Genomic DNA, 21,685 nt, shown 5'->3' on the forward strand with positions numbered 1-21,685 from the left:
TTTCACAGTCAATACTCCGCTACTATATCTGAGTTTCACATTCGGTCCTTTCCAGTGGATTTCTATTAAAGAAATTGCTCGCCAAATTTTCCATCTACGGATACGAAACATGCCACTTGGAATTTTACAAAGACCAAAAGTTCACACACATTTACGTTTCCAACAAAACAATCCTAGAACTTCCAAACTTCAGAAAACTGTCCGTAAATGCAACTGCTTCTACGGCAACATAATCTGGACACGAAATTCCAATGACTTTTTCATTTTACACATTATGCAGACGGACACGTTCAACATGACCTGCACGTTCAGTAGCTAACGAGCGACTCCTCTGTTGTTCCTTCCACAGCTTATAACTACTTGGCAGTGTGCGGGAACTGCTAAACTCTGATTGGTTGATCAAAATGACCAGCCAATCACAACAATCGTTCGAGATCATTCTCGCATCATAACTGTCCTAAGCCAATCACTATTCCCAGTCATTTCAATATCCAGGTATTAATACAATGTTTAACAAAACCAAACGAAAGGAAAACTAATCTGGGAATTTATTTAGAAAACTATTACTCTGCAAACGGCTATTCTGGCTGCCATCTTACAAAAGCAAATACTCTTAGACGTACGTCATCAGCAATGAGGGGAAAACACAACTTTCCCGCTGTACAGTTATGTACAATATTGAATTCTACGTATGTACCGCTTACACACTCACTCATCCTCATTCATTCCCCAACAACAAAACAAATAGATATTAATTAAATAATAATCTTTTCTGGTTTTTATATTACGAAACTGAAAAGTAGTTAATGTTTTTAATATGAAAATCCAAATAAATTGACCTGACATTTTGTGAACTCGAGTAATGATTTCAAATGATACTAAAAGGCGAACCGTTATTATTCCTAACTGAGTTCTTAGTCTAAGTGGCGGTTTGGGGTGTTTTAGGTAATTTCGTCTAACTCCGATACTATGACAGATAGAGGGCTGAAATTTTTATACCATATTCTCCTGAATAACAAAAGGCATTGTATCGACTTTAAGCAATATTAAATAATATTTAATATAGTTTATTTAGATTCTTAAGGGTTTGAATATTCAGTCGCTCGAAGTGACACAGATACGGCTTCCCACGGCTAGCATAGCGACAGGTGCGAATGCGTGACTGCTGACACAACTGGATGTTTCCTTCACAGCCAACGGCTCCAATGCTACAGGCTGTTGACCAGAGTACCTTACTGCAATAAAGTTATCGCCTATTGACTCGCGACGTAACAGCGTCATCTATTATGAGCTGCTGGAAGCTGGTGTAAGTGTTAACACTGATCGCAACCGACAGCAAATGGCCGATTTGAATCGAACATTAGATGAAAAACGACCAGAATATGGAAAAAAAGGCAACACAAAGCCATATTACTCCATGATAACGCCCCGTCACACACAGAAAAACGGGTCAGGAAAACGATCGAGGCGTTCGTTTGGGAATACAAGGGCATGCGGGCGCATTCCCCAGACTTACGTCTGCCCTTTTATCATCTGTTTGCATCGCTGGGACACGCTCTCGCTGAACAACACTTCAATTCGTATGGAAATGTACAAAAATGTCTCGCTGACTGGTTCGCTTCAAAAGTTTTTTTGGCGTGGCATTCACAGCCTGCCGGAGAGGTGAGAGAAATGTATAAATAGCAATGGAGATTATTTTAAATAAAATATTCTTTGTTGTTGTTGTGGTCTTCAGTCCTGAGACTGGTTTGATGCTGCTCTCCATCCTACTCTATCCTGTGCAAGCTTCATCTCCCAGTACTTACTGCAACCTACATCCTTCTGAATCTGCTTAGTGTATTCATCTCTTGGTCTCCCTCTACGATTTTTACCCTCCACGCTGCCCTCCAATACTAAATTTGTGATCCCTTGATGCCTCAGAACATGTCCTACCAACCGGTCCCTTCTTCTTGTCAAGTTGTGCCACAAACTCCTCTTCTCCCCAATTCTATTCAATACCTCCTCATTAGTTATGTGATCTACCTATCTAATCTTCAGCATTCTTCTGTAACACCACGTTTCGATAGCTTCTATTCTCTTCTTGTTAAACTATTTATCGTCCACGTTTCACTTCCATACATGGCTACACACCATACAAATACTTTCAAAAACGACTTCCTGACACTTAAATCTATACTCGATGTTAACAAAGTTCTCTTCTTCAGAAACGATTTCCTTGCCATTGCCAGTCTACATTTTATATGCTCTCTACTTGGACCATCGTGAGTTATTTTGCTCCCCAAATAGCAAACCTCCTTTACTACTTTAAGCGTCTCATTTCCTAATCTAATTCTCGCACCATCACCCGATTTAATTCGACTACATTCCATTATCCTCGCTTTGCTTTTGTTGATGTTCATCTTATATCCACCTTTCAAGACACTGTCCATTCCGTTCAATTGCTCTTCCAATGTAATCGGCGAACCTCAAAGTTTTTATTTCTTCTCCATGGATTTCAATACCTACTCCGAACTTTTCTTTTCTTTCCTTTATTGCTTGCTCAATATACAGATTGAATAGCGTCGGGGAGAGGCTACAACCCTGTCTCACTCCCTTCCCAACCACTGCTTCCCTTTCATACCCCTCGACTCTTATAACTGCCATCTGCTTTCTGTACAAATTGTAAATAGCCTTTCGCTCCCTGTATTTTACCCCTGCCACCTTCACAATTAGAAAGAGGGTATTCCAGTCAACATTGTCAAAAGCTTTCTCTAAGTCTACAAATGCTAGAAACGTAGGTTTACCTTTCCTTAATCTTTCTTCTCAGATAAGTCGTAGGGTCAGTATTGCCTTGCGTGTTCCAACATTGTTACGGAATCCAAACTGATCTTCCCCGAGGTCGGCTTCTACAAGTTTTTCCATTCGTCTGTAAAGAATTCGTGTTAGTACTTTGCAGTCGTGGCTTATTAAACTGATAGTTCGGTAATTTTCACATCTGTCAGCACCTGCCTTTTTTGGAATTGGAATTATTATATTCTTCTTGAAGTCTGAGGGTATTTCGCCTGTGTCATACATCTTGCTCACCAGATGGTAGAGTTTTGACAGGACTGGCTCTCCCAAGGCTGTCAGTAGTTGTTATGGAATGTTGTCTACTCCCGGGGCCTTGTTTCGACTTAGGTCTTTCAGTGATCTGCCGAACTCAGCACGCAACATCATATCTCCCATTTCATTTTCTGCTACCTCTTCTTCCATTTCCATAATATTGTTCTCAAGAACATCGCCCTTGTATAGACCCTCTATATACTCCTTCCACTTTTCTGCTTTCCCTTCTTTGCTTAGAACTGGGTTTCCATCTGAGCTCTTGGTATTCATACAAGTGGCTCTCTTTTCTCCAAAGGTCTCTTTAATTTTCCTGTAGGCAGTATCTATCTTACCCCTCGCGAGATAAGCCTCTACATCCTTACATTTGTCCTCTAGCCATGCCTGCTTAGCCATTTTGCACTCCATGTCGATCTCATTTTTGAGACTTTTGTATTCCTTTTTGCCTGCTTCATTTACTGAATTTTTATATTTTCTCCTTTCACCAATGAAATTCAATATTTCTTCTGTTACCCAAGGATTTCTACTAGCCCTCGTCTTTTTACCTACTTGATCCTCGGCTGCCTTCACTATTTCATCCGTCAGAGCTACCCATTCTTCTTCTACTGTATTTCTTTCCCCCATTCCTGTCAATTGTTCCCTTATGCTCTCCCTGAAACTGTGTACAACGTCTTATCCAGGTCCCATCTCCTTAAATTCTCACCTTTTTACAGTTTCTTCAGTTTTAATCTACAGTTCATAACCAATAGATTGTGGTCAGAGTCCACATCTGCCCCTGGAAATGTCTTACAATTTAAAATCTGGTTCCTAAATCTCTCTCTTACCATTGTATAATCGATTTGATACCTCTTAGTATCTCCAGGGTCGCCGAGCGGTTCTAGGCGCTACAGTCTGGAACCGCGCGACCGCTGCGGTCGCAGGTTCGAATCCTGCCTCGGGCATGGATGTGTTTGATGTACTTAGGTTAGTCAGGTTTAAGTAGTTCTAAGTTCTAGGCGAATGATGACCTCAGAGCCATTTAAATTTATATCCACGATTCTTCCATGTATACAACCTTCTTTCATGATTCTTGAACCAAGTGTTAGCTATGACAAAGTTATGCTCTGTGCAAAATTCTACCAGACGGCTTCCTCTTTCATTTCTTACCCCCAATCCATATTCACCTACTGTGTTTCCCTCTCTCCCTTTTCCTACTCTCGAATTCCAGTCACCTATGACTATTAAATTTTCGTCTCCCTTCACTACCTGAATAATTTCTTTTATCTCATCATACATTTCATCAATTTCTTCATCATCTGCAGAGCTAGTTGGCATATAACCTTGTACTACTGTAGTAGGTGTGGGCTTCGTTTCTATCTTGGCCACAATAATGCGTTCACTATGCTGTTTGTAGTAGCTTACCCGCACTCTTATTTTTTTATTCATTATTAAACCTACTCCTGCATTACCCCTATTTGATTTTGTATTTACAACCCTGTATTCACCTGACCAAAAGTCTTGTTCCTCCTGTCACCGAACTTCACTAATTCCCACTATATCTAACTTTAACCTATACATTTCCCTTTTTAAATTTTCTAACCTACCTGTCCGATTAAGGGATCTGACGTTCCACGCTCCGATCCGTAGAACGCCAGTTTTCTTTCTCCTGATAACGACATCCTCTTGAGTAGTCGCCGCCCGGATATCCGAATGGGGGACTATTTTATCTCCGGAATATTTTACCCAAGACGACGCCACTATCATTTAACCATACAGTAAATCTGCATGCCCTCGGGAAAAATTACGGCTGTAGTTTCCCCTTGCTTTCAGCCCTTCGCAGTACCACAACAGCAAGGCCGTTTTGGTTAGTGTTGCAAGGCCAGTTCAGTCAATCATCCAGAGTGTTGCCCCTGCAACTACTGAAAAGGCTGCTGCCCCTCTTCGGGAACCACACGTTTGTCTGGCTTCTCAACAGATACCCCTCCATTGTGGTTGCACCTTCGGTACGGCCATCTGTATTGCTGAGGCACGCAAGCCTCCCCACCAACGGCAGGGTCCATGGTTCATGGGAGGGAGGAGTGGAGATTATTTTGAATGAAATGTTGTTTATCAGTTTCAAACAACAGACGTGTAATTATTGCAACCAAATTCCTGTTTTGACACTTCTACACCTGCTGAGGTGACTGCTGGCTTAAAACGGGAAATCTGGGTTCGTGTCCCTGTCCGGCGCAAATTTTCATCGTCGTCATTCCATTGTACAGCTGGAGGTGGCTCATATTCGCAGTTGACTTGTCTTGACTTAATTTCTTTGGCCCCTATGGGGGCATAGGGCCATTTGCCTCAATTCTGCCCAGGTCTTGCCAACTCTTTTTGCTTCCCCTTCCACTGTCCTCTTCCACGTGCTCCTTGGTCTTCCTCTCTTCCTTGTTCCCTGGGGATTCCATTCCAATGCTTTTTTCTCGATAGCTCCACCTAGTGTTCTCAAGGTGTGCGCCAACCAGCCCACTTTCTCTCTCGTATCTGGTCTTCTATAGGTATCTGGTTTGTTATTCGCCAGAGCTCCTCATTACATATTTTTTCTGGCCACGAGATATTCATGGCGCGTCGAAGACATCTATTTATGAAGCTTTGTAACTGGGTTGTTATCTTTTTATCCATTTTCCAGCTTTCACTGGCGTAAAGAAGGACAGCCTTCACATTTGTATTAAAAATACGGATTTTTGTTTTGTATGTGATATTTATATTTTTCCATATTGGATACAATTTTATGAAGGCAGCATTTGCCTTTTTAATGCGGGTTTTCACATCATCTCCAGCTCCACCATCTTCCGCCACTATACTACCCAGATAAAGGAATGAGTTGACAGTCTCCACCCTCACCAAGCCATTTTTCCACTCCTTTGGAGATTTCTCTTCAAGCCAAATATGCTTCAGCAAAGGATGGAGCATTTTAACAGTACTTTCAATATCGGCTTTTAAGAGCTCCGGTGCTATGTTGTCTGGGCCTGGAGCCTTTGTATTTTTTAGTGTTTTCAAGGCAATCCTAACTTCGTCCATTGTGGGGCACTGCAAATTTATATCCTGATCTTCTTCGACTTCCTCTGGAACATCTCTTACCTGTTCCTCTTGGTTGTCTTCACAATTTTACACTTCCCCGAAGTGCTCCTCCCATCTCTGTAGCTGTGCCAGTTGAGTTGTAGGCATCACCCCATCCTTGTTCTTAACTGGTCCTTCATGTCTGAAGTTCTTCATTGACAACCGTTTGGTAATGTTGTAAAGCTCTTTCATATTTCCTTGTCTTGCTGCCTCTTCTGCTAATTTTGCTTGCTCATCTATCCATTTCCTTTTATCTCGACGTAGCAATGTTTTCACTTTTTTGTTCGAATCCATGTATTCTTTATGCGCTTCGCTCTTCTGCGCTCTTGTCTTACAAAAATTTAACTTAAGTTTTAGTTATTTCCTGTGGCTAATTTCATTCCACGTAGACGTAGCATGGGAGATCCATTCCTTCCTTTGATGTGCCTTAAATCCTAAGATTTTTTCTCCCACATCTAAATAACTGTTCTTGATTTTTTGCCAGCATCTTTCAATTCCCTCTTCCATACAGGTCTATTCAGAGAGGATCTGGAATCTGTTTTGTAGTTCAAGGCCAAATGTTTCTTTGATCTGTTGGTCTTTTAATCTTGCCACCTCTATTTTGTTGGACCTATGGTTGAGCTTGGTTCTATTTGCCGCTATCTTCAGTCTGAATTCCGCCAAAACTAGATGGTGGTCACTTCCATCGTCTGCCCCTCTTCTATTTCTGACATCTAACAGAGAGTGTCGGAACTTGCGGCTTATGACTATGTGGTCTATTTGATTTTCGGTAACGTGGTCTGGAGAAACCCACGTTATCTTATGGCAGTTACGATTTGGAAACAATGTGCCTCCAATGACTAGGTCACGTTCAGCGCATGTATCTATCGCAGTTGCGAGTACATTTAATTGTTGTCTTCCCTCTGGCGTCTGGGCTTGATCTGCTTGCAGGACGCATTCCATAGGCGGCCGTGTTTTGTGTCCGCTGCGTGCCTCGGCAATAAACGGCAGTGTAAAGGTCGCCACCAGAGATGACGCATCACAGAGGGGCGGTGGGGGGGTGGGGGGGGTGGGGTGGAGACGCTGATGCTGCGGTACCCGGGCCATGGATCGATACCCCGCGTCTGCGCCCGGCGCGTGGCCGGTCTGCCAAGAGCGCCGGCGGCTGGGGTCCCACGGGAACTCCGGGCGCAGTCTGGGACTTAACATCTGAGGTCATCAGTCTCCTAGAACGTAGAACTACTTAAACCTAACTAACCTAAGGACATCACACACATCCATGACCGAGGCAGAATTTGAACCTGCGACCGTAGCAGCAGCGCGGTTCCAGACTGAAGCGCCTAGAACCGCTCGGTCACAACGGCCGGCGGCGCAGTCTGGTCGCGGGGGTGGCCGTTATAGCTGAAGCAGCCGGTTTTCTGTTTGAGTCGGTTTTTCTCTTCATCTCCATCTACATATACAGGGTGTTAACAAAAAGGTACGGCCAAACTTTCACGAAACATTCCTCACACACAAAGAAAGAAAATATGTTATGTGGACATGTGTCCGGAAACGCCTACTTCCCATGTTAGAGCTCATTTTATTACTTCTCTTCAAATCACATTAATCATGGAATGGAAACACACAGCAACAGAACGTACCAGCGTTTCAAACACTTTGTTGCAGGAAATGTTCAAAATGTCCTCCGTTAGCGAGGATACGTGCATCCTACCCTCCGTCGCATGGAATCCCTGATGCGCTGATGCAGCCCTGGAGATTGGCGTATTGTATCACAGCCGTCCACAATACGAGCACGAAGAGTCTCTACATTTGGTACCGGGGTTGCGTAGACAAGAGCTTTCAAATGCCCCCATAAATGAAAGTCGAGAGGGTTGAGGTCAGGAGAGCGTGGATGCCACGGAATTGGTCCGCCTCTACCAATCCGTCGGTCACCGAATCTGTTGTGGAGAAGCGTACGAACACTTCGACTGAAATGTGCAGGAGCTCCATCGTGCACGAACCACGTGTTGTGTCGTACTTGTAAAGGCACATGTTCTTGCAGCACAGGTAGAGTATCCCGTATGAAATCATGATAACGTGCTCCATTGACCGTAGGTGGAAGAACGTGGGACCCAATCGAGACATCACCAACAATGCCTGTCCAAACGTTCACAGAAAATCTGTGTTGATGACGTGATTGCACAATTGTGTGCGGATTCTCGTCAGCCCACACATGTTGATTGTGAAAATTTACAATTTGATCACGTTGGAATGAAGCTTCATCCGTAAAGAGAACATTTGCACTGAAATGAGGATTCACACATTGTCGGATGAACCATTCTCAGAAGTGTACCCGTGGATGCCAATCAGCTGCTGATAGTGCCTGCACACGCTGTACATGGTACGGAAACAACTCGTTCTCCCGTAGCACTCTCCATACAGTGACGTGGTCGACATTACCTTGTACAGCAGCAACTTCTCTGACGCTGACATTAGGGTTATCGTCAACTGCACGAAGAATTGCCTCGTCTATTGCAGGTGTCCACGTCGTTCTAGGTCTTCCCCAGTCGCAAGTCATAGGCTGGAATGTTCCGTGCTCCCTAAGACGCCGATCGATTGCTTCGAACGTCTTCCTGTCGGGACACCTTCGTTCTGGAAATCTGTCTCGATACAAACGTACCGCGCCACGGCTATTGCCCCGTGCTAATCCATACATCAAGTGGGCATCTGCCAACTCCGCATTCGTAAACATTGCACTGACTGCAAAACCACGTTCGTGATGAACACTAACCTGTTGATGCTACGTACTGATATGCTTGATGCTAGTACTGTAGAGCAATGAATCGCATGTCAACACAAGCACCGAAGTCAACATTACCTTCCTTCAATTGAGCCAACTGGCGTTGAATCGTACATACTGACGAAACTGAAATGAGCTCTAACATGGAAATTAAGCGTTTCCGGACACATGTGCACATACCATCTTTTCTTTATTTGGGTGTGAGGAATGTTTCCTGAAAGGTTGGCCGTACCTTTTTGTAACACCCTGTATACTCCGCTAGCTACAAGCGGTGTGTGGCGGACGCACAATTCGCGCCAAAGTCATATTCCTTCCCTCTCTGTTCCACTCGCGGATCGCGCGAGGGAAAAGCGACTGTCTGAACGCCTCAATACGAGCTGTAATTTCCCTTATATTTGAACGGTGATCACTATGAGATTTGAAAGTTGGTGGTAATATATGCTCTACATCCTCAGTGAAGATCGGATTTCAGAATTTAGTGAGCCGCCCCTTCTGTTTAGCGCGTCGTCTATCTGCAAGTGTGTCCCACTTCAAACTTTCTATGAGATTTGTAACGCACTCGCAATCGCCAAATGTACCAGTGGCGAATCTTGCCGCTCTTCTTTGGAACTTTTCAATCTCTTGAATCAGACCCAACTGGTAAGAGTCCCATACAGGCGAACAATACTCTAAGACTGGACGAACAAACGTATTGTAAGCTATTTCCTTTGTTGAAGGACTGCATCGCTTCAGGATTCTATCAATAAATCGCGATCTAGAGTTCGCCTTACCCGTTACCTGTATAATTTGATCGTTCGATTTGAGATCATTTCGAATAGTAAAACCCAGATACCTGACGGATGTTACCGCGTCCAAAGACTGGGCATTTATTTTTTACTCGTACATTAATAGGGATCTTCGCCGTGTTATACGCAGTAGGTTACACTTACTAATATTGAGAGATAACTGCCAGTCATTACACCATGCATTTATTTTCTGCAAATCCTCGTTGATTTGTTCACAACTTTCGTGTGCTTTCCTGTAGACTATAGCATCATCGCCAAACAGTCTAATGACACTGTCAATACCATCAACCAGATCGTTTATGTAAATCGTAAAAAACAGCGGACCTATTACACTGCCCTGGGGCACACTTGAAGTTACGCTTGTTTCTGTTGAAGTCACCCCATTCAGGACGACATACTGCTCCCTACCTGTTAGAAAACTTTCTGTCCAACCGCATATGTCACTGGATAGACCGTAAGCGCGCACTTTTTGTAGAAAGCGACAGTGCGGAACTGAGTCGAACGCCTTTCGAAAGTCGAGAAATATGGCATCAACCTGGGAGCCGGTATCTAGAGCTTGTTGTACGAGGTGCATTCAAGTTCTAAGGCTTCCGATTTTTTTTTTAATTAACTACTCACCCGAAATCGATGAAACTGGCGTTACTTCTCGACGTAATCGCCCTGCAGACGTACACATTTTTCACAACGCTGACGCCATGATTCCATGGCAGCGGCGAGGGCTTCTTTAGGAGTCTGTTTTGACCACTGGAAAATCGCTGAGGAAATAGCAGCACGGCTGGTGAATGTGCGGCCACAGAGAGCGTCTTTCATTGTTGGAAAAAGCCAAAAGTCACTAGGAGCCAGGTCAGGTGAGTAGGTAGCATGAGCAATCACTTCAAAGTTGTTATCACGAAGGAACTGTTGCGTAACGTTAGCTCGATGTGCGGGTGCGTTGTCTTGGTGAAACAGCACACGCGCAGCCCTTCCCGGACGTTTTTGTTGCAGTGCAGGAAGGAATTTGTTCTTCAAAACATTTTCGTAGGATGCACCTGTTACCGTAGTGCCCTTTGGAACGCAATGGGTAAGGATTACGCCCTCGCTGTCCCAGAACATGGACACCATCATTTTTTCAGCACTGGCGGTTGTGTGCTTCCATTGAGCTGACTGGCGCTTTGTTTCTGAATTGAAAAATGGCATCCACGTCTCATCCATTGTCACAACCGACGAAAAGAAAGTCCCATTCATGCTGTCATTGCGGGTCAACATTGCTCGGCAACATGCCACACGGGCAGCCGTGTGGTCGTCCGTCAGCATTCGTGGCACCCACCTGGATGACACTTTTCGCATTTTCAGGTCGTCATGCAGGATTGTGTGCACAGAACCCACAGAAATGCCAACTCTGGAGGCGATCTGTTCAACAGTCATTCGGCGATCCCCCAAAACAATTTTCTCCACTTTCTCGATCGTGTCGTGAGACCGGCTTGTGCGAGCCTGAGGTTGTTTCAGTTTGTTGTCACACGATGTTCTGCCTTCATTAAACTGTCGCACCCACGAACACACTTTCGACACATCCATAACTCCATCATCACATGTCTCCTTCAACTGTCGATGAATTTCAATTGGTTTCACACCACGCAAATTCAGAAAACGAATGATTGCACGCTGTTCAAGTAAGGAAAACGTCGCCATTTTAAGTATTTAAAACAGTTCTCATTCTCGCCGCTGGCGGTAAAATTCCATCTGCCGTATGGTGCTGCCACCTCTGGGACATATTGACAATGAACACGGCCTCATTTTAAAACAATGCGCATGTTTCTATCTGTTTCCAGTCCAGAGAAAAAAAAATCGGAGGCCTTAGAACTTGAATGCACCTCATATATAATGCACAAAGAGGGCCAGTTGTGTCTCGCATGACCGCTGTTTCCTAAAACCGTGCTGGCTTCTGCAGATGAGCTTCTCAGAGTCTAGAAAGGTCATTATGTCTGATCACAAAATATGTTTCCACGCCAGTCTAACCCGACTGATAAAACCGCTCAAAATAACCGGTTTCTGAAATAAACGATTCTTCGGTTTTTATTCCTGCTTCCTGCAATAAACGCAGATATTGAACAAAGGTTGAAAAATTTTGACTCTTACAGTATCAAGATATATAGATTCAAAATATTAAATTAAATAGTCAAAATCTCAGAGCCATTTGAGATACATACAGACAAGGAGGTGGTCTCTCAACACTTCTAGTCAACATAGTCCTGGACAAAATTATCAAGCAGTGCTTAGAAAAAGTAAAAGGAATTCAGTTAGGAAGAATACGTGCAAACAAGACAATCATAAAATGCCTAGCATTTGCAGATGACGTGGCAGTACTCAGCAACAACAGAGAAGAAGCGCAAGGAGCTCTGGAATATTTACATGAAATCTCTCCTGAAATGGAGTGACAGATATCATACGAGAAAACACAATATATGGAAAAAAGAACAACAATACAGAAGTAACGCACACAAGATATGGATTGGTTAACAGAGTGGAAAAATTCAAGTATCTTGGAGAATACATACAACTAGGAGGATCAGACAAGTCATGCAATACGGAATGAACAGAAAAACTTCAGAAAGCATACAAACTTACATGGACGCACTACAATAAGAGAAGCTTTCCAAGACAGTTTTAATAAACATTTTTGGAGCAATGATCAAAAATTTTTAAAGTTTCTTTCAAAAATTCAGTCTTGATCACACCACGTATGTTGAACATAGGTGACCGGTTTCGGTCATACCACATGACCATCATCAGACCTGTAATTTAATTTAGAAAGTAATAGAAACCTTACTAGATTGACAATAAAATATGACAAAATACTTGTAATGATAAAATACAAGAAGACTTGTTATACCCATGGCAACCTTCGAAGATGGTAGGTGGAGCACTCTTCTCAGCTGCTGTGATGTCAGCTGGTGCCAGCAAGTGACGAGCATACGCTTAAGTACGAAGATGCTCCGCCTACCTCTTCTCCCTCTACCTCATGTCAACCAATAAGTGTAAAACGGGTTCACGTAATCGTCATAACGTAAAAAATCAAAGTACAATAAAAACGTAAAATAATTACGTAAAAAATAGCTCTTTACAACCATGGAACCACTTAAATATTGTATAAAATATTAATTAAAAGCTTTAAAAATAACTGTACAGACGATGTATACTCAGTTTGCCCTCTATGGGCTAAGGTGGTACTACCACAATTGTTTCAAAGTCATCTTTGTTGTGAAGGTCTTTGGCATTGTATCATCATATCGATATGTGAGTTGTGACTTGTCTGCAAGTATACACCTATGCTAGATTCAGTCTGTCTGTCGTATATTAACATTATTTGGCACTGGAGATATATGTACTAATGTAATGATCAGCTGCATACTGGTATGATATGACATACATTTTTTTAATGTCATAAAACTGATTTATTAAAAATGGAGTTATATTTCAAGACAGGCGAAACTCAGGCACTACAATACAGTGGTACTACCAGAAGTCCTTTCTGCATCAGAAACGACCACAAACGGGACATTAGACATTACAAAGACAGAAAAAATAGACCGTAAAATCCTTCGAAAAACTTTTGGAGCAGTACATAGAGATGGTAAATGGATGAAGAAGCCAACCAAAGAACTATGCGAACAAATAGACAGACTCACAGACGTAATCAGAAAACGTCGATTAACATTGTTTCGGCACACACACAGAATGAAGAAATCAACTGGCTTCATGGAATAGAAGAAGGCCTAAACAAGCACGAATCAATAAAGAAATGATAGATGAAGGAGACAAATTCAGAAACAAAATTACGAACACGAAATTTGAAGTAAAAGAAAGGAAGAGACCAAGGAAAATATGGACAGAGGAAACGAAAGACGAACACAGAAAGAGAATGAAGAGATTTTGGGAAGAGAAAAAGAAAAAGGCAGGGAAAATTGAATAATTATTCATTCAAGTTCAAACACTGTCTTAAGGGCAAAACTGTGTAATAATAATAAATAGTCAAATAAATTAAAACTTGGTCTGTCTACCGTTCACTGCTTTTTTCGAAATGTAGTAACCAGCATTCTTCTATAGATTCCAATTTTTTGAAACTCTGCTCAAAAGTCATGTTGTAATCGGAGTTACCACTGTTTGGTTAAGGATGAAAACAAAGGCGAAGAATTATTTTTCGAGTCAAGTTGTCCGTTTTTGAGGGCTACAAGCAGATAGTCATATTATATAAACAACACAGGCAGCGGATTGACTTCTACATCTACATCCATACCCCGCAAGCCACCTGACGGTGTGTGGCGGAGGGTACCTTGAGTACATCTATCGGTTCTCCCTTCTATTCCAGTCTCGTATTGTTCGTGGAAAGAAGGATTGTCGATATGCCTCTGTGTGGGCTCTAATCTCTCTGATTTTATCCTCATGGTCTCTTCGCGAGATATACGTAGGAGGGAGCAATATACTGTTTGACTCTTCGGTGAAGGTATGTTCTCCAAACTTCAACAAAAGCTCGTATCGAGCTACTGAGCGTCTCTCCTGCAGAGTCTTCCACTGGAGTTTATCTATCATCTCCGTAACGCTTTCGCGATTACTAAATGATCCTGTAACGAAGCGCGCTGCTCTCCGCTGGATCTTCTCTATGTCTTCTATCAAACCTATCTGGTACGGATCCCACACCGGTGAGCAGTATTGAAGCAGAGGGCGAACAAGTGTGCTGTAATCTACTTCCTTCGTTTTCGGACTGCATTTCCTTAGGATTCTTCCAATGAATCTGTCTAGCATCTGCTTTATCGATGATTAATTTTATATGGTCATTCCATTTTAAATCACTCCTAATGCGTACTCCCAGGTAATTTATGGAATTAACTCCTTCCAATTGCTGACCTGCTATATTGTAGCTAAATGATAAAGGATCTTTCTTTCTATGTATTCGCAGCACATTACACTTGTCTACATTGAGATTAAATTGCCATTCCCTTCACCATGCGTCAATTCGTTGCAGATCCTACTGCATTTCAGTACAATTTTCCATTGTTACAACCTCTCGATATACTACAGCATCATCCGAAAAAAGCCTTAGTCAACTTCCGATGTTATCCATAAAGTCATTTATACAGGGTATTACAAAAAGGTACGGCCAAACTTTCAGGAAACATTCGTCACACACAAAGAAAGAAAATATGTTATGTGGACATGTGTCCGGAAACGCTTATTTTCCATGTTAGAGCTCATTTTATTACTTCTCTTGTAATCACATTAATCATGGAGTGGAAACACACAGCAACAGAACGTACCAGCGTGACTGCAAACACTTTGTTACAGGAAATGTTCAAAATGTCCTCTGTTAGCGAGGATACATGCATCCACCCTCCATCGCATGGAATCCCTGAGGCGCTGATGCAGCCCTGGAGATTGGCGTATTGTATCACAGCCGTCCACAATACGAGCACGAAGAGTCTCTACATTTGGTACCGGGGTTGCGTAGACAAGAGCTTTCAAATGCCCCCATAAGTGAAAGTCAAGAGGGTTGAGGTCAGGAGAGCGTGGAGACCATGGAATTGGTCCGCCTGTACCAATCCATCGGTCACCGAATCTGTTGTTAAGAAGCGTACGAACACTTCGACTGAAATGTGCAGGAGCTCCATCGTGCACGAACCACGTGTTGTGTCGTACTTGTAAAGGCACATGTTCTAGCAGCACAGGTAGAGTATCCCGTATGAAATCATGGCGGTGAATCGAGGAAGTACAGTACATACTGGCGAAACTAAAATGAGCTCTAACATGGAAATTAAGCGTTTCCGGACACATGTCCACATAACATCTTTTCTTTATTTGTGTGTGAGGAATGTTTCCTGAAAGTTTGGCCATACCTTTTTGTAACACCCTGTATAAATTGTGAATAGCCACGGTACTACGACACTCCCCTGCGGCACACCTGAAATCACTCTTACTTCGGAAGACTTCTCTCCATTGAGAATGACATGCTGCGTTCTGTTATCTAGGAATACTTCAATCCAGTCACACAATTGGTCTGATCGTCCATATGCTCTTACTTTGTTCATTAAACGACTGTGGGGAATTGTATCGAACGCCTTGCGGAAGTCAAGAAACACGGCATCTACCCGGGAACCCGCGTCTATGGCCCTCTGAGTCTCGTGGACGAATAGCGCGAGCTGGGTTTCACACGATCGTATTTTTCGAAACCCATGCTGATTCCTACAGAGTAGATTTCTAGTCTCCAGAAAAGTCATTATACTCGAACATAATACGTGTTCCAAAATTCTACAGCTGATCGACGTTAGAGATATAGGTCTATAGTTTGCACATCTGTTCGACGTACGTTCTTGAAAACGGGGATGACCTGTGCCCTTTTCCAATCCTTTGGAACGCTACGCTCTTCTAGAGACCTACGGTACACCGCTGCAAGAAGGGGGGCAAGTTCCTTCGCGTACTGTGTGTATAATCGGACTGGTATCCCATCAGGTCCAGCGGCCTTCCCTCTTTTGAGCGATTATAATTGATTTTCTATCCTTCTGTCGTCCGTTTAGATATATACACTCCTGGAAATTGAAATAAGAACACCGTGAATTCATTGTCCCAGGAAGGGGAAACTTTATTGACACATTCCTGGGGTCAGATACATTACATGATCACACTGACAGAACCACAGGCACATAGACACAGGCAACAGAGCATGCACAATGTCGGCACTAGTACAGTGTATATCCACCTTTCGCAGCAATGCAGGCTGCTATTCTCCCATGGAGACGATCGTAGAGATGCTGGATGTAGTCCTGTGGAACGGCTTGCCATGCCATTTCCACCTGGCGCCTCAGTTGGACCAGCGTTCGTGCCGGACGTGCAGACCGCGTGAGACGACGCTTCATCCAGTCCCAAACATGCTCAATGGGGGACAGATCCGGAGATCTTGCTGGCCAGGGTAGTTGACTTACACCTTCTAGAGCACGTTGGGTGGCACGGGATACATGCGGACGTGCATTGTCCTGTTGGAACAGCAAGTTCCCTTGCCGGTCTAGGAATGGTAGAACGATGGGTTCGATGACGGTTTGGATGTACCGTGCACTATTCAGTGTCCCCTCGACGAGCACCAGTGGTGTACGGCCAGTGTAGGAGATCGCTCCCCACACCATGATGCCGTGTGTTGGCCCTGTGTGCCTCGATCGTATGCAGTCCTGATTGTGGCGCTCACCTGCACGGCGCCAAACACGCATACGACCATCATTGGCACCAAGGCAGAAGCGACTCTCATCGCTGAAGACGACACGTCTCCATTCGTCCCTCCATTCACGCCTGTCGCGACACCACTGGAGGCGGGCTGCACGATGTTGGGGCGTGAGCGGAAGACGGCCTAACGGTGTGCGGGACCGTAGCCCACCTTCATGGAGACGGTTGCGAATGGTCCTCGCCGATACCCCAGGAGCAACAGTGTCCCTAATTTGCTGGGAAGTGGCGGTGCGGTCCCCTACGGCACTGCGTAGGATCCTACGGTCTTGGCGTGCATCCGTGCGTCGCTGCGGTCCGGTCCCAGGTCGACGGGCACGTGCACCTTCCGCCGACCACTGGCGACAACATCGATGTACTGTGGAGACCTCACGCCCCACGTGTTGAGCAATTCGGCGGTACGTCCACCCGGCCTCCCGCATGCCCACTATACGCCCTCGCTCAAAGTCCGTCAACTGCACATACGGTTCACGTCCACGCTGTCGCGGCATGCTACCAGTGTTAAAGACTGCGATGGAGCTCCGTATGCCACGGCAAACTGGCTGACACTGACGGCGGCGGTGCACAAATGCTGCGCAGCTAGCGCCATTCGACGGCCAACACCGCGGTTCCTGGTGTGTCCGCTGTGCCGTGCGTGTGATCATTGCTTGTACAGCCCTCTCGCAGTGTCCGGAGCAAGTATGGTGGGTCTGACACACCGGTGTCAATGTGTTCTTTTTTCCATTTCCAGGAGTGTACTATTAAGTTATCTGTGCGACAGTCTAGAGAAGGAACAACAGTGCAGTCTTCCTCTGTCAAACAGCTTTGGAAAAAGACATTTAGTATTTCGGCCTTTAGTCTGTCATCTTCTGTTTCAGTACCATTTTGGTCACAGAGTGTCTGAACATTTTGTTTTGATCCACCTACTGCTTTGACATAAGACCAAAATTTCTTAGGATTTTCTGCCAAGTCAGTAAACAGAACTTTACTTTCGAATTCGTTGAACGCCTCTCTCATAGCCCTCCTCACACTACATTTCGCTTCGTGTAATTTTTGTTTATCTACAAGGCTTTGGCTATGTTTATGTTTGCTGTGAAGTTCCCTTTGCTTCCGTAGCAGTTTTGTAACTCGGTTGTTGTACCACGGTGGCTCTTTTCCATCTCTTACGATCTTTCTTGGTACATACTCATATAATGCATCTCAAGGGGGGCATATTGAACACCTATGAAAAGGAAAAAATACTTTTTTAGTTTCCCTTTAATCAAAAAACAAAATTCATCGTAAATGTTGATTACACTACTGGCCATCAAAATTGCTACACCACGGAGATGACGTGCTACAGACGCGAAATTTAACCGACAGGAAAAAGATGCTGTGATATGCAAATGATTAGCTTTTCAGAGCATTCACACAAGGTTGGCACCGGTGGCGAAACCTACAACGTGCTGACAAGAGGAACGTGTCCAACCGATTTCTCATACACAAACAGCAGTTGACCGGCGTTGCCTGGTGAAAAGTTGTTGTCGTGGCTCGTGTAAGGAGGAGCAATGCGTACAACCACTTTTCCGACTTTGATAAAGGTCGGATTGTAGCCTATCGCCATTGCGGTTATCGTATCGCGACATTGCTTCTTGCGTTGCTCGAAATCAAATGGTTCAAATGGCTCTGAGCACTATGGGACTTAACTACTGTGGTCATCAGTCCCCTAGAACTTAGAACTACTTAAACCTAACCAACCTAAGGACATCACACACGTCCATGCCCAAGGCAGGATTCGAACATGCGACCGTAGCAGTCGCGCGGTTCCGGACTGCGCGCCTAGAACCGCTAGACCACCGCGGCCGGCTGCTCGAGATCCAATAACTGTCAGCAGAATATGGAATCGGTGGGTTCAGGTGGGTAATACGGAACGCCGTGCTGGATCCCGACGGCCTCGTATCACTAGCAGTCGAGATGACAGGCATCTTATCCGCATGGCTGTAACGGATCGTGCAGCCACGTCTCGTTCCCTGAGTCAACAGATGGGGACGTTTGCAAGACAACAACCATCTGCACGAACAGTTCGACGTTTGCAGCAGCACGTACTATCAGCTCGGCGACCACGGCTGCAGTTACCCTTGACGCTGCATCACAGACAGGAGCGCCTGCGATGGTGTACTCAACGACGAACGTGGGTGCACGAATGGCAATAGTCATTTTTTCGGATGAATGCCGTTTCTGTTTACAGCACCATGGTGGTCGCGTCCGTGTTTGGCGACATCGCGGTGAACACACATTGGAAGCGTGTATTCGTCATCGCCATATGGGCGTATCACCCAGCGTGATGGTATGGGGTGCCTTTGGTTACACGTCTCGGTCACCTCTTGTTCGCATTGACGGCAGTTTGAACAGTGGACGTTACATTTCAGATATGTTACGACCCGTGGCTTTACCCGTCATTCGATCCCTGCGAAACCCTACATTTCAGCAGGATAATGCACAACCGCATGTTGCAAGTCCTGTACGGGGCTTTCTGGATACAGAAAATGTTCGACTGCTTCCCTGGCCAGCACATTCTCCAGATCTCTCACTAACTGAAAACGTCTGGCCAATGGTGGCCGAGCAACTGGCTCGTCACAATACGCCAGTCACTACTCCTGATCAACTGTGGTATCGTGTTGAAGTTGCGTGGGCAGCTGTACCTGTACACGCCATCCAAGCTCTGTTTGACTCAATGCCCAGGCGTATCAAGGCCGTTATTACGGCCAGAAGTGGTTGTTCTGGGTCCTTATTTACAGGATCTATGCACCCAAATTGCGTGAAAGTGTAACCACATGTCAGTTCTAGTATAAAATATTTGTCCAATGAATAGTAGTTTATCATCTACATTCCTTCTTGGTGTAGCAATTTTAATGGCCAGTAGTGTAGTTTCAGAAATTTAGACGTGCCAATTCAGATAATTTTTTTTTATAGACCCTGTACTTCCAGAGTTGGGTTGCTGCCATTCTGCAGTACAGCGAACATCCAGCAACGATAACGGGAAACTACCGTATAGACCAGGCGGGAACAAGTGTGGAACACCTCACGTGCACACACACGTAACTTAAGCCACGACACACAGCAATGGCGTCTCATTGTCTCAGCAACGCTGTACAAATTCTCACGGCTGGTGTACATTGCTCGTTTCTATCGCCAGTGTTATAAGAATAGCACTGATCGCTTTCCTCATTTTCTGTAATAACGCAAATTTTACATATGAATTACTTTTTAAAAGGAATGTCTATTTAAAGACGAAAAATTTTAGGACTGTTACTATGGCCAACTGATATCTCGATTATTATCTCAGTTATTTGTAAAAAGTAAATAAAAAGCATGTGATACAACAGAGAGAAAACAAATACCGAAAGTACCGGTTATTCTGAGCTAAATGACTGGTATCTGTTTTAATTGGTCGACTTTTCCCATTCTCATGTAGTCAGGCTACAATACGGCCTGAACCTGACGTGTGGCTGACCAACGCCAGTGCAGAAAGCACTCCCGTGCTAAGGTGTCAGTCTGGAAATTGTGTCCCACAGGGTTCCACCTTAGGGCCTACACTTTTGGTGTGAATCTTAAACACAGTCTAAACCTCATGAAAACATTTAGGTAACTAAAACCATTAGTAGGTAGCTATCCTGTACTAAGCTCTCTTTCTGGGAAGTAATTACATGCTGTGTCCTACATGCCTTCACCTTAAAAGCCTTACTTTTTCTTGTAAATTTTACAAGATGATGTAAACCAGCAGCGACATTAATAGGAAACTATCGTGTTCTAAGCTGTCAATCTGGGAAGTAATTACATGGCAGATCCCACAGGGCTCCATCTTAGGTCCCTTACTTTTCCTTGTGAAACTTGCAGCTAGATCTAAACCTGGCTCTGGTTTTTCGGATCCAAGACCGCCAGCAGGAAGCTATTGTGTACTAAGCTCGACCTGGGAACCAATTTCCTGCGATGGACGATAATGCTCGACCTAATAGAGCCAGAGGGGTCGATGTTTCTTTGGAAATGGAAGATACTGCACACATGGTGTGATCTGCTATGTCTCCCAATCTGAACCCCACAGAGTATTTCTGGGATGCACTAGGGGGACGGCTTGCATGATGTCAGCATCCACTAACCACTCCCCAAGACTGCCAGCAGCTTGGCAGGAAGAATGGGCGTTACTGCATCAACATGACTGGTGACATGATTCACACCAAGCTCCCTCGTTGTCCGGCCTGTACTGCTGCCAGAGGGGGTCACTCCCTACACTGAGCACATTAACGATTTGTCGGATTGTGTACGCAAATCCGTTAAGTTGGGAAAAACGAACAACATTTTTGTCCACGGTTATGCATGTTGCAGTTGCTTATGTTCTATATTCTAAACATTGTTTTTAATTTACTGTCAACTGTCTTAATGTTTCATGGCAAAATAAAAGCAACCTTGAAAACTTCCCTTTGTTGCTTTAATTTTGGATACCAGTGTAGATGATTATATCATGTTAGTATTTATTTATCGGGCATTGGTTACTACAGTTTTAAACAAAACACGCGTATTTTTGAGGTAGCCAAGTGTGTTGACAACACAAGTTAATTGTTACAACCTAAACTAGTACCATTACTCAGAACTACTTCCCTACGTAGCAGCGTTGATGATTCTTAGCGTATATTTTAGCCGTTTCTACGAGTGTGCGAAATATACGCGACTTCACGACTTGTAAATATTTTCATCCACAATTCCAATCGTAACAGACCAATACCTTTTATAAAAG

Source organism: Schistocerca americana, chromosome 10 (assembly GCF_021461395.2).
Source record: "Schistocerca americana isolate TAMUIC-IGC-003095 chromosome 10, iqSchAmer2.1, whole genome shotgun sequence".
NCBI lineage: Eukaryota > Metazoa > Arthropoda > Insecta > Orthoptera > Acrididae > Schistocerca > Schistocerca americana.